General features: G+C 40.5%; 1 protein-coding gene across 1 annotated transcript in view; it reads left to right on the top strand.

Moving 5' to 3' along the window:
* chpfa (chondroitin polymerizing factor a) overlaps window positions 1-14,899 on the top strand; it is a 92,179-nt gene that overhangs the window by 72,882 nt on the left and 4,398 nt on the right. The window lies entirely within an intron of this gene.

The following is a 14,899-nucleotide window of genomic DNA, read 5'->3' as shown; positions in this document are numbered from 1 at the left end:
AAAAAAAAGAATAAAACTAACAATAAATATAGCTGCAAGCAGCAATGGAGGGGCCAAGCAGTCCAGAGCAGGACATGGCCTCCATAGCACTTGCGCAACAATTAAGTCACAATAACCTGTTGCACTCATGCAACACACCAAGTTTGGTTGAAATATCTGTTTGCGTTCCAAAGTACTGAGTGTTTAAAGTGTTTTTTTCCGGTGTAACACCACAGGCCTCCTCTGATCCTCTTGGGAACGATGGAACCCAAGTTCGGTGACAATCGCTAAAATGGTTGCTGAGTTACGCTCTAACGTGTCTTTTGTGGCTTCGCCGCCGCCTTTGATCGGCTCTACCGAACAAACGGTTTCGAAAATTTGAAAATCCATCAGACACCTTTGTGAAGCTTGGTCTGAAGATCATCTGTGCCAAATTTAGTAAACATTGGACAAAATTTGGGGCGTGTAAAAGGTTTTTACACTTTTCCATGAAATCCAAAATGGCGGCCGCGTCAATTCGGTTGTTATGAAATATTATCGATGGTCAAGCTTGATATCTCACAAGACATCAAGAGACAAAGAAATTACTTTATTAAGGTAAATACTTCAACAGTTATTAGCCAAAACACGTTTATGCTTCCGGCCACGCCCCCTTTTAGTCACATGACACCATTTTTGGAGGACATCCTTAGAATAAAGTTCAGAGTAAGCGTACCAACTTTGGTGTCACTGCCTCAAAGAACTGCTGAGATATCGCTTCACTTCCTGTTTGGCGGCTTTTCTGCAGAATTTGATTGGCTGTACCGGACAAACGGTTTTGAAAATCAAATATCCTTCGATAACTTTTGTGAGGCTTGGTCTGAAGATCATATCTGGTAATTTTGAAGAAGATTTGACAAAATTTGTAGGAGGAGTAGGCTTTTAAAGGTTTTTGATAAAACCGGAAATAGCGGAAAATCTATATAACCGGAAATTGACGCCATGGTGTGCATTGCACTCGGCTTGATCCAGGGAATCCAATGGTACCTCATTTTTGAAAATGGGACATACGGTTCAAAAGTTGCGTGTGTAAACACAACTCCAACTTTGACCCGTTGGTGGCGCTAGAGTGCCAAAGTATGGGACATGAAACTTTGTGACTTGGACCGGGGGACTGTCCCTAATGAGTGTGCCAAATTTCACAACTTTCGACCAAGCGCTTCTAGGGCCTGCCATAGACACCCAGTCTTAAGAATAATAATAATAATAAATATAGCTGCAAGCAGCAATGGAGGGGCCAAGCAGTCCAGAGCAGGACATGGCCTCCATAGCACTTGCGCAACAATTAAGTCACAATAACCTGTTGCACTCATGCAACACACCAAGTTTGGTTGAAATATCTGTTTGCGTTCCAAAGTACTGAGTGTTTAAAGTGTTTTTTTCCGGTGTAACACCACAGGCCTCCTCTGATCCTCTTGGGAACGATGGAACCCAAGTTCGGTGACAATCGCTAAAATGGTTGCTGAGTTACGCTCTAACGTGTCTTTTGTGGCTTCGCCGCCGCCTTTGATCGGCTCTACCGAACAAACGGTTTCGAAAATTTGAAAATCCATCAGACACCTTTGTGAAGCTTGGTCTGAAGATCATCTGTGCCAAATTTAGTAAACATTGGACAAAATTTGGGGCGTGTAAAAGGTTTTTACACTTTTCCATGAAATCCAAAATGGCGGCCGCGTCAATTCGGTTGTTATGAAATATTATCGATGGTCAAGCTTGATATCTCACAAGACATCAAGAGACAAAGAAATTACTTTATTAAGGTAAATACTTCAACAGTTATTAGCCAAAACACGTTTATGCTTCCGGCCACGCCCCCTTTTAGTCACATGACACCATTTTTGGAGGACATCCTTAGAATAAAGTTCAGAGTAAGCGTACCAACTTTGGTGTCACTGCCTCAAAGAACTGCTGAGATATCGCTTCACTTCCTGTTTGGCGGCTTTTCTGCAGAATTTGATTGGCTGTACCGGACAAACGGTTTTGAAAATCAAATATCCTTCGATAACTTTTGTGAGGCTTGGTCTGAAGATCATATCTGGTAATTTTGAAGAAGATTTGACAAAATTTGTAGGAGGAGTAGGCTTTTAAAGGTTTTTGATAAAACCGGAAATAGCGGAAAATCTATATAACCGGAAATTGACGCCATGGTGTGCATTGCACTCGGCTTGATCCAGGGAATCCAATGGTACCTCATTTTTGAAAATGGGACATACGGTTCAAAAGTTGCGTGTGTAAACACAACTCCAACTTTGACCCGTTGGTGGCGCTAGAGTGCCAAAGTATGGGACATGAAACTTTGTGACTTGGACCGGGGGACTGTCCCTAATGAGTGTGCCAAATTTCACAACTTTCGACCAAGCGCTTCTAGGGCCTGCCATAGACACCCAGTCTTAAGAATAATAATAATAATAATAATAATAATAATACTACCAATTACAATAGGTGCCTCGCAGCTTCGCTGCTTGGCCCCTAAATATAACTGCAAGCAGTAATGGCGGATTCCTCCAAACACTGCGAACCATTGAAAAATGTTTATTCTTGACAAATTGTAACTGTATAGAAAAATGTATGCTGCAGAATTACCAATGGCATACCAAATCTGAAATGCAATACCATCAAGATCCACAAGGGCCTTTATTTCAAGCCAGTAAGTGAAGGAAGGGGGCTTGGTGAGCTTATCCATTCCAGAAAGCCTTGTATCTTTATGCATTAAGGCGTGGCCTGTAGCGCCACCTATGGGTAATGGTGGGCCATTTGTGGTGTGGTAGTTACTCTTGGCCTATACTATTAATGTTTCAGGATTTTAAAAACTTTTTACCATTGCATATAAAATCGAAAATGCAATACCAACAGGATCCACATGGGCTTTGGGTAAAGTGTGGTAGTTACTCTTGGCCTGTACTGTCAATGTGTCAGGATTTGGAGACCTTTTTACTATTGCATACAAAGTAGGAAATGCAATGACACCAAGGTCCTCAAGGGCCTATGCTGATATTCAAGGAATGAGTGGGGCTTGGTCAGCCCACACAGTCCTGATATGTTGCGTGTATGTCTTGCCAAGCCCGCGCGTGTCAAGGGAAGAATGAGTGTGTGAGAAATTGAAGCATGCGCGGGGAGGAGCAGGGGACATATTTCATTGTAAATTTCCCTAGAAATTAGCCAAGCATGCATGTTTCAAAGATTCACCAAAAATCGACCTTTCATCTTAGAGTCAACTTTTTCTCAGATTTGTGTACTAAACATTCTCAAGAGTCTTCATATGAACTTGTTTGACTGGCTTACATGTAAAGCATTGCGAACCATTGAAAAATGTATAGTCTTGACAAATTGTAACTGTATAGAAAAATCAATGCTGCAGAATTTCCAATGGGATACCAAATCTGAAATGCAATAACATCAAGATCCACAATGGCCTTTATTTCAAGCCAAGAAGTGAAGTGCTTTGTGCTTTAGGGCGTGGCCTGTAGCGACACCTATTGGTAATGGTGGGCCATTTGTGGTGTGGTAGTTACTCTTGGCCTATACTATCAATGTTTCAGGATGTTTTTAACTTTTTACCATTGCATACAAAATCGGAAATGCAATACCAACAAGATCCACATGGGCTTTTGTTAAAGTGTTGTTGTTACTGTTGGCCTTTACTATCAATGTTTCAGGATTTGGAGAACTTTTTACCATGGCAAACAAAATCTGAAATGCAATACCATCAAGATCCACAAGGCCTTTGCAAAAGACCAAGGAATGAGTGGGGGCTTGGTAAGCCCACACTCTCCTGAAATGTTGCGTGTGCGTCTTGCCAATCCCGCGCGTGTGTCAGGGGAAGACCTATGGGTAATAGTGGGCCATTTGTGGTGTGGTAGTTACTCTTGGTCTATACTATCAATGTTTCAGGATTTTTATAACTTTTTACCATTGTATACAAAATCGGAAAAGCAATACCAACAAGATCCACATGGGCTTTTTGTTAAAGTGTTTCTTTGCCTATACTATCTATGTTTCAGGATTTTGAGACCTTTTTACCATTGCATACAAAATCGGAAATGCAATACCATCAAGATCCACATGGGCCTTTTTTTCAAGCCAATAAGTGAAGGTAGGGGGCTTGTTGAGCCTATCCATTCCAGAAAGCCTTGTATCTTTGTGCTTTTGGGCGTGGCCTGTAGCGCCACCTATGGGTAATGGTGGGCCATTTGTGGTGGGGTAATTACTCTTGGTCTATACTATCAATGTTTCAGGATTTGTATAACTTTTTACCATTGCATACAAAATCGGAAATGCAATACCAACAAGATCCACATGGGCTTTTGTTAAAGTGTTTCTCGGCCTACACTATCAATGTTTCAGGATTTGAGACCTTTTTACCATTGCATACAAAATCGGAAATGCAATACCATCTAGAGCCACACGGGCCTTTGCTAAAGACCAAGGAATGAGTGGGGGCTTGGTCAGCCCACACTCTCCTGAAATGTTGCGTGTGCGTCTTGGCCGCGCGTGTGTCAAGGGAAGGCTGAGTGTGTGTGAGATTTTGGAGCACGCGCGGGGAGGAGCAGGGGAGACATTCATTGGAAATTTGCCTAGAAATTAGCCAAGCAAGCATGTTTCAAATATTCACCAAAAATCGACCTTTCATCTTACAGTCAACTTTTTCACAGATTTGTGTTATGAACATTCTCAAGAGTTTTCATATGAACTTGTGATTGAATCAGAGTATCAGTTTTTGAATGGCTGATGTGTAAAGCATAATTTTAGCGTTAGCGATAAGTTCAATTTGCTTTATATCAATCATTTTTTGAGATATGAATTTGCCTTTGCACATGGTAACATGTTGTAGTGTCTTCCTCCGATCTACCAAGTTTAGTGTTGATATCTCAAAGATTTGCTGAGACATGACTTCACATCCTGTTTTGCGGCTTTTCTGATGAATTTGATTGGCTGTACCGGACAGACGGTTATGAGGATCAAAATTCCTTTGATAACTTTTGTGAGGCTTGGTCTGAAGATCACCTCTGGTGATTTTGAAGAAGATATGACAAAAATTGTAGGAGGAGTAGGCTTTCAAAGGTTTTTGATAAAACCGGAAATGGCGGGAAATCTATATAACCGGAAATTAACGCCATGGTGTGCGTTGAACTCGGCTTGATCCAGGGAATCCAATGGTACCTCATTTTTGAAAATGAGTCATACGGTTCAAAAGTTGCGTGTGTAAACACAAGTCCAACTTTGACCCATTGGTGGCGCTAGAGTGGTCTAATGGGAGACATGAAACTTGGTGTAGGTATAGAAGAAACTGTCCTTAATGAGTGTGCCAAATTTCACAAAAAGTTGTCGATGGGGTCTAGGGGCTGCCATTGACTCCCATGGTACAAGAATTACAAATAATAAAACCACCAATAACAATAGGTTTCCTCCTTACGGAGGAATCCTAATAATACTACCAATTACAATAGGTGCCTCGCAGCTTCGCTGCTTGGCCCCTAATAATACTACCAATTACAATAGGTGCCTCGCAGCTTCGCTGCTTGGCCCCTAACAATAGGTTTCCTCCTTACGGAGGAATCCTAACTAACAATAACAATAGGTTTCCTCCGTAAAATCAGAAAACCATGTGTTAGCTTTTGTGAGGCTTGGTCTGAAGATAATCTCTGCTAAATTTGGTGAAGATTTGACTACATGTGTAGGAGGAGTACAGAAAAAACGTTTTTCATTGAATTCAAAATGGCGGCCGCATAAATTCGGCTATTATCACAAATTATTATGAGTCACACACGGGATGTCCCAAGATATCATGAGACAAAGGAATCACTCAATAAAGGCAAACAAATCAATAGTTATTGGCCAAAACACATTTTTGCTTCCTGCGGCCACGCCCAGTGATCACATGACACCAAATTGTCTAGATATCCTCAGAAGAGGGTTCCGAGTCATCATACCAAGTTTGGTGTTGATATCTTGAAGATTTGCTGAGATATGACTTCACTTCCTGTTTGGCTGCTTTTCTGCCAAATTTGATTGGCTGTACCGGACAAACGGTTGTGAGGATCACAATTCTCATCGATAACTTTTGTGAGGCTTGGTCTGAAGATCATCTCTGGTCATTTTGAAGAAGTTTTGACAAAAATTGTAGGAGGAGTAGGCTTTCAAAGGTTTTTGATTAAACCGGAAATAGCGGAAAATCTATATAACCGGAAATTGACGTCATAGGGTGCGTTGAACTCGGCTTGATCCAGGGAATCCAATGGTACCTCATTTGTAAAAATCGGTCATACGGTTCAAAAGTTGCATGTGTAAACACAAGTCCAACTTTGACCCATTGGTGGCGCTAGAGTGGTCTAATGGGAGACATGAAACTTGGTGTAAGTATAGAAGTAACTGTCCATAATGAGTGTGCCAAATTTTACAAAAAGTTGTCGAAGGGGTCTAGGGGCTGCCATTGACTCCCATGGCAATAGAATAAAAAAAAAAAGAATAAAACTAACAATAACAATAGGTTTCCTCCTTACGGAGGAATCCTAACTAACAATAACAATAGGTTTCCTCCGTAAAATCAGAAAACCATGTGTTAGCTTTTGTGAGGCTTGGTCTGAAGATAATCTCTGCTAAATTTGGTGAAGATTTGACTACATGTGTAGGAGGAGTACAGAAAAAACGTTTTTCATTGAATTCAAAATGGCGGCCGCATAAATTCGGCTATTATCACAAATTATTATGAGTCACACACGGGATGTCCCAAGATATCATGAGACAAAGGAATCACTCAATAAAGGCAAACAAATCAATAGTTATTGGCCAAAACACATTTTTGCTTCCTGCGGCCACGCCCAGTGATCACATGACACCAAATTGTCTAGATATCCTCAGAAGAGGGTTCCGAGTCATCATACCAAGTTTGGTGTTGATATCTTGAAGATTTGCTGAGATATGACTTCACTTCCTGTTTGGCTGCTTTTCTGCTGAATTTGATTGGCTGTACCGGACAAACGGTTGTGAGGATCACAATTCTCATCGATAACTTTTGTGAGGCTTGGTCTGAAGATCATCTCTGGTCATTTTGAAGAAGTTTTGACAAAAATTGTAGGAGGAGTAGGATTTCAAAGGTTTTTGATTAAACCGGAAATAGCGGAAAATCTATATAACCGGAAATTGACGTCATAGGGTGCGTTGAACTCGGCTTGATCCAGGGAATCCAATGGTACCTCATTTTTGAAAATCGGTCATACGGTTCAAAAGTTGCGTGTGTAAACACAAGTCCAACTTTGACCCGTTGGTGGCGCTAGAGTGGTCTAATGGGAGATATGAAACTTGGTTTAAGTATAAAAGTAACTGTCCTTAATGAGTGTGCCAAATTTTACAAAAAGTTGTCGAAGGGGTCTAGGGGCTGCCATTGACTCCCATGGCGTGACTAATGTATGAGATGCGCTAACCGGATGTAGTTCAGGGCCTTGCGTTCTAAACTGGTCTGTTATTGATTACGTTTCAAAAAGGTCTATCCACCTTATTCTCAGGGGGTCTACTGTAGAAATGATTATAGGTTCAACTTCCGGTGATTAGCGTAAGTTGCGGTTTGCTATACCAGAGAATGTCTAATATAGAGAGAACTGCCACTCTCGGGAAACTTCCGGGTTCTGAACTGGTTGAAGTTCCATGTGAGGGCGCTAACGAGCGAGTGCAGAATGAATGGAGGTCTATGGAGCTATACTCCTCAAAAACCACTTTTCTCAGGATATAATTTTTTGTCTAGTAATTTGAATTCTGAATTCGGAAGGGGAGGCAAAAAAAATACACACTGCTGGCTGTTCGATTTTTTAAAAGTCGCCTTTCTGTTCTAAAAAGCTTTTGAAAATGTAATTGACGTCATACATGTCGTACGACCAGAGCTACTGCTTTACGGCAAGCTCTGGTCACTTACTTTTTTCTCTCAGGGCATCGACAACACAGCTGACAGGTAAGGCTTTTCCTGTCAATACACACTGTGACGAGTCTTGGCTTCAGGATCATTTTTTTTAAATTATGGCACATATGAATATGTTTGTTTAATGCAGTTTAAATGTTTTGTGGCTGTATAAGCAACTGTGTTTTAAAAGTAAATTTGATGATAAATTACAATTTTCCTTTGCAGTTTCACTGGCCCATTTTACCTGAACAGCTGGTCCATTTTACATGAAAATGCTTGTGCCAAAAAAGTTGGCACAGCTGATGTTTCAAGAACTGTAGGGCCTAAATAATTTTATTACATCATAAAAAAAAAAAGATCAAAAACAGTCATTAGTAATCATAAAAATACATGCAAAAGGCATATATGGTATTGTATTATTGTCCCAAACGATTTACCAAAAAGTGGCCCATTTTACCTGATATCACCCTAGTACATGCGCTTTCAGTAGGCCTACATATATCCTCATAAGTGTCTATGAATTCGTATCAATTATACTTTTTGTTTTTATACTTATTCTGAAAAAGTTGATATCATAATTTTCGCTAGCAAGATCTCATTCGATGATTAATTTCCATTAAGCCTACTGCCAGCAGGCACATTTAAAGAAATGTGATCTGATTGATCGGGGTAATAAGGCACTAAAGATGAGCCATTTTACCAAAATACGCATTTAATTTATCGGCAATTTTTTTGCCAAGATGCCTGTCTTGCTCTGGCAGCGGTGGCGGTGTTTGATTTAGCCATGATAATATGCTTATGCGTCTTTGTAGAGACTCATTATAATAGTTTGCTCAGATGGCGAGAATATCACCGCTTTCTCTTTCGTCTTTTCCGCCATCATACCGTTAGAAAATCACGGTTTTGGTGATTGACCTTTCCTGCCTTTTGAAGTGTGGCGTGCTCGTGCACTTGCCCTGATAAGTTTAGCCTGATTGAAATTAACCACATGATTTGGATGCGGATCAGCCGTCAACGAACCGATATTTGCGGTTCTCAGTTAGCTCGCTAAAGTTAACGGGCTAAAGGGACAATGGATTAGCTTAGCTTCAACTCTTACGACAAACGGGCCCCTGACCCACAAACAATTGAAAACAAACAAATATACATTGTCAAGAGTGATTTGTTCCTCTGCCGGAAGAATCTGTACTTCTGCTCTTTCATATAAATAAATGTATATGCACTACATGATACAAATACATTTTATTTTACCAATTTCAAGTTTTATTACATTTTGATCCTGAAATCCACCTTGAATCCACCCTTCTGCTGGGATCAGAATGATCTTGATTTTTTAGATCAAAGGTATCCCAGTCCTACTAAAATGTTTTGAACAACACATATTGAAGGTTTGATCCAGATCAAAACCAAGACTGGATTACGTGATTTCATCCAATTTCAGAATCCTTATTTTTATTTTGAACAACCCATTTTTAAGATTTGATCCAATCCGATCACATTACTTCTGAACAACTGGACCCAGAAAATTGTCTGTGGCAATGCTCTAATCCTCAACATCCATCCATTAATTTCTATTGGCTATATTTAGCCACAAAATAGCCTATCTGTGAACTGTCTGACGAATTAGTCTGAGCAATTTTTGGCTCTTTTGTGCCCCTCTCAGATTTTCATTTCATTTTGTCGGGCAATCATTTGATGTAGAGGCAGTAAGATACTTTATGAAACTGTATGGCGCCATAAAGTTTCATGCGTTTGCGCTTTATATTTGAACAGGGTTCCCGCGGAGTCTTAAGTCTTAAATTCGGAACTTTAAATTTAAGGCCTTAACCCTTGTGCTGCCTTTGGGTCACATGACCAAAAGGTTCATAACGAACCATCGTTGTGTTTACCCAATTTTACCTAATACAAAGGCAAATAAAAATAATTTTCTTTTAACCTTCGCAATGTGGGGGGTCTGAGACAGCCCAACGGTTAAAAGAAAATGCTTCACTTTGTATGCGGTAAAATAGTCGCAAACGAAGGTGGGTCACAATGACTGATGGGTCAGAATGACCCGAGGAGAACACAAGGGTTAAAACGTCTTAAAAACGTCCATATTTTCATCCGAGATCTTAAATTTTATTTAGTCAGGTGTTAAAAAGGTTTTACCCTCGTTAATTTCCAGAAACGCAGGCTGCAGAAAGTTATTACAAGGTAGCAAAAAAGTATTGAGTCGTAGCCTACAAAGCGAGTCTTTGCTACAAACAAAACCAGCAGAACGCTGCCCTCAGAACGTTGGTTCGGTGTTGTATTTCTTTCTGGAGGATAGCCTATTGGTGTTGGTACGTACACGGTGATAAAACTATAAATCCTGTGATAACTGCAATACCTGCATGCGAAATACGTCTGCGCTTCCTCAGAGTTTGTTAAAATTCGGCTACGTGTGAAAAATGGGAAAGTACTTTCAACGAGACATGCGTTTCGCTAGACATTAGTGAGGTGTCGTTCATCAACGATTCGTTCATTTTGAACGAATACTTATAAGGACTCGGGAGTAACGAGTCCTCTTAACGAGGGATTCGTTCATTTCCTGACTCGGTCTTTCTACGGGTCTTTGGATCATTTTTCACGTGACCTGCATAGGCTCTGTAGTTGGAGGAAACGAACGATTCGTTCATTTCCCAACTTGGTCTTTCTACGAGTCTTTGGATCATTTTTCACGTGACCTGCATAGGCTCTGTAGCTATAGGAAACAAACGATTTGTTCATGTCCCGACTCGGTCTTTCTACGAGGATTTGGATCCTTTTTTCACGTGACCCGCATTGTATTTTTTAGTAGAGGAAACAGTTTCCTTATTCCCTTGAAATGAACGAAAAACTCAAAAAGATTTGTTCATTTTACCGAACGAGATTCAAAGAACCAAATCAGTAAAATGAACCGAACTTCCCATCACTACTAGACATGGACAGACTTCATGCAGCGCCGCAGCCAGCTGCAGACGACGCCGGCGCTGCATGAAGTCGAATGCACCTATGGCTAGATCACAGCGATTTCTGCTGTTGGTTACAAGCAGTACCCAGCTCCAGGTACGAGGCTCGCTGCCCCAAAAATATTCAATTTCAATTCCATTCATAGAAATTACATGTTTTTTTTCAGTATGTCTTTTGATTTAAATATTTTTGGGGTAATGCGTTGTGTAGGTCTTAAATTGCAATCTTTATGCTCTTAAAATGTCTTAAATTTACTTACTGAAACCTGCAAGAACCCTGTTGAACTGTGAAGTCAACCAATCAGCATGTGAAAGTCTCAACTGGGGGAGTTGGGAACCAAAATTAAGAATAGAAATCTTATCAAATCCACGGTTCTTGGAAATTTGGAACCGGTTCTAAAATGGAACCGGTTCTTGATACCTCGGCCAAAATCCCAATTCTCTGCCTTACCCCTACCCATTTGTTTTGCGCGTTCACTTGAGAGTAAGGGCTGTCCCAATACTCGTTTTGATCGAGGGGTAGGGGTACATACCCCTTAAAACCAAGTGTTTTTGGGAGCTTCCTTCAAACCAAGGGGTATGTGAATCCTGCGCAACCGGCAATAATGGCGGCCAGATCATCCAGAGAGTCCGATAAATTTAATATTTTCGTCTTAAATAACTGATTTTGTTAAATCACTTAAATAACTTGTTGTTGTTACAGTCTTGTTTAGTGCTCTACACAGTCCTGTACATATAGACCTTTTTTGATGAACATTCTAGAATTTTCATTCGTCAAATTTGGCCCTTGAAAGCTTCCGGTTTCAGACGTGCAAATGATTGTTTTGATGGAAGTCAGCTAGTTTAGAAGCATAAGTGAGCAAGTTAGAGTGGCAAATGTTTTTTAAAACAATGTCAATTGTTGCTGTGTCTGGCGGTTCGTCGAGATTGGGGAATAACAAGTGTCAACAAGTTTACAATTCCTATAAAAAACGGGACAAGAGATGACTGGGTTGCTGCTATAAATGATAACTTGATGATCTTTCAACGTTGTTTCAATAGTAATATTGGTGGAAATACCGTTATAATAGCGCCGATTTTGGTTGTTTTTTCAACGATGTTTCAATATATTGGTGGAAATACCGTTAGAATCGCGTTGGTTTTCATCGTTGTTTCAATATTAAATAAGGGTGCATATGGTGGTCAACGTAGTCTGACGTTGGTTCAATTAAATTAGCGTGCGTAGTTTCAATGAAGTTTGCTATCTGGATTAGTGCTTTCCAATCATGCCTAGCATCAGTGGGATGTGTCCTGGCTTAGGTTACTGAAATTAATTTGCGCATAATTTGTTCGCATCCACCTGAACAATAATTTCAGTAGAGATAAAACGGTTGTGGATCTGACACTGCATGCGTAGTCCTAGTATGTGACTAATGTATGAGATGCGCTAACCGGATGTAGTTCAGGGCCTTGCGTTCTAAACTGGTCTGTTATTGATTACGTTTCAAAAAGGTCTATCCACCTTATTCTCAGGGGGTCTACTGTAGAAATGATTATAGGTTCAACTTCCGGTGATTAGCGTAAGTTGCGGTTTGCTATACCAGAGAATGTCTAATATAGAGAGAACTGCCACTCTCGGGAAACTTCCGGGTTCTGAACTGGTTGAAGTTCCATGTGAGGGCGCTAACGAGCGAGTGCAGAATGAATGGAGGTCTATGGAGCTATACTCCTCAAAAACCACTTTTCTCAGGATATAATTTTTTGTCTAGTAATTTGAATTCTGAATTCGGAAGGGGAGGCAAAAAAAATACACACTGCTGGCTGTTCGATTTTTTAAAAGTCGCCTTTCTGTTCTAAAAAGCTTTTGAAAATGTAATTGACGTCATACATGTCGTACGACCAGAGCTACTGCTTTACGGCAAGCTCTGGTCACTTACTTTTTTCTCTCAGGGCATCGACAACACAGCTGACAGGTAAGGCTTTTCCTGTCAATACACATGCTAGAAAGAGTTTTGCTAATGTTGTTGCTAATGTTGCTAATGCTCTGACATTCTGATTACGCTTCGGATGCCATCAAGCAAGAGCTCTAGTCGTATCAGTTCTTCACTAACCAATCAGCATTCATTAGCAGAATGCTAGCGTGTTATAGGCAACAACGACTCACCCTGTAAGAAATCAAAAGGACATAAGTACTCATTCATTCAACTTTCGACCTATAATCCATGTTGAACATGCAAAAACTACAATCAAATCGGAGATTTCTCAACGACAATCAGGCAAAAGAGACATATTTAGCCGTTTAGCTCCATAGACTCCCATTCAACATGCACTCGCTCGCGATCACCCCCAGTGGAACTCTGGTGGAACTGCAACCAAATTCAGTACAATGGGGCTTAATAGGGAGTGGCAAGGCTCTCCTTAAACAGGCTCTGGCTATACGTTAGTCCCAGCCAGCCGTCAACAGTGATTCTTTCGAAAGTAATTTCAACTGTAATTTTATTAAAACTGGTTTGTTTTTAAACACTTGGTGTCATTTAATTGTTATTATCATTGTTATAAAATGTCAGTGCGGAGCTCTGGTAGGCTACCTGTTGCGCTGTTTGCGGCTTTAATTGCTAACAACCAGATTTAGCTAAATCTGTGGCTTCAATGACAGTGTGATGACACACCCACAACAAAAAGGGATTTCTTGTGACAAACGGTACAGTTTCTTTCGCCTGCCGACAGATGAGGACTACAAAAGAATGTAGCTGAAAAACCTAGCCTTGAAGAGACCACCCAAAACACTATCGTATGTGTACTCATATCATTTTGTGGACAAAAAGCCGACGGAGGAAATCTGCATCCTACTTTGTGTTTAGGCTACGAAAGACCTCCACAGGGGGTTAGTAGTGTGCTGGTCCAGGTACACAGGAGCACCCAGCCGTTTCTATTTCACCTGACCATGAAACTAAACCCAGGACCGGTGATTTGAGGCTCTGACTAGGCTCTATGTCTGCTTTAACCCTTGTGTTCTCCTCGGGTCATTCTGACCCATCAGTCATTGTGACCCACCTTCGTTTGCGACAATTTTACCGCATACAAAAACAAAGTGAAGCATTTTCTTTTAACCGTTGGGCTGTCTCAGACCCCCCACATTGCGAAGGTTAAAAGAAAATTATTTTTATTTGCCTTTGTATTGGGTAAAATTGGGTAAACACAACGATGGTTCGTTATGAACCTTTTGGTCATGTGACCCGAAGGCAGCACAAGGGTTAAGGTAGATAAGGTTGTGTCCCACCTCCTTTATTAAAACGCGACCAACTTTATTGCTGTGGAGGTGCCTAGCTACTGATAAGACTCAGAGCTTTTCAGGTTATTTATCGCTTCACCGTCCGTAGCAACAGAGTTAATAAAGTAGCTAAATATGCTATTGTACGTTATTTGAGGCCACTTTTTCAGGTCGACCTCCCATCTTTCGATAGTAGAAGGCAGAGGTATGATCAAACTGTCCCGATTCTGGTGTAACAGGCTGTGTTCCCACATGTTTAATTTGGAACCACATGTTTAAATGGATCATGGGAGCTAGGAATAAGGTGGATATATTTGTAACCCTCCTAACCCTCCCTGCAACGCAATTTTCCCCCATTTTAAATGTATTACTGATAATGAGCTGTTTCATTTTTGTTCGCTGTAGGGTTGTGCGATATGACCAAAATCTCATATCCTGATATTGCTCTTTTCATATCCCGATAAGACACATAGCACAATATGGCAAATGTTCTTAAAGTTCAATTAATAAATAGTTATTTAAAATGACTACATGGAGAGGCCAATTTTTTATATAAAAAAATATTAGACAAATAAAAAGAACTTACTTGATTTCACATTTTCAAAGAAATTGCAACCATTTTAGTCGCATATGCTCCTGAAATGTTATCTGTGCGACTTCAAAATATATTTGGAAGAGTAGCAGACTTCTTGTAGGCTTCATAATTCACTGGACAGGTTTAAGTGAACACTGCACCATTGAAGGGCGCAGTGAGGTATGGGCTACGTTGTG

The sequence above is a fragment of the Hypomesus nipponensis genome, chromosome 23 (assembly GCF_054491055.1).
Source record: "Hypomesus nipponensis isolate SF chromosome 23, ASM5449105v1, whole genome shotgun sequence".
NCBI lineage: Eukaryota > Metazoa > Chordata > Actinopteri > Osmeriformes > Osmeridae > Hypomesus > Hypomesus nipponensis.
The sequence above is the reverse complement of the archived record's forward strand: the minus strand, read 5'-3'. Positions and strand labels throughout refer to the sequence as shown.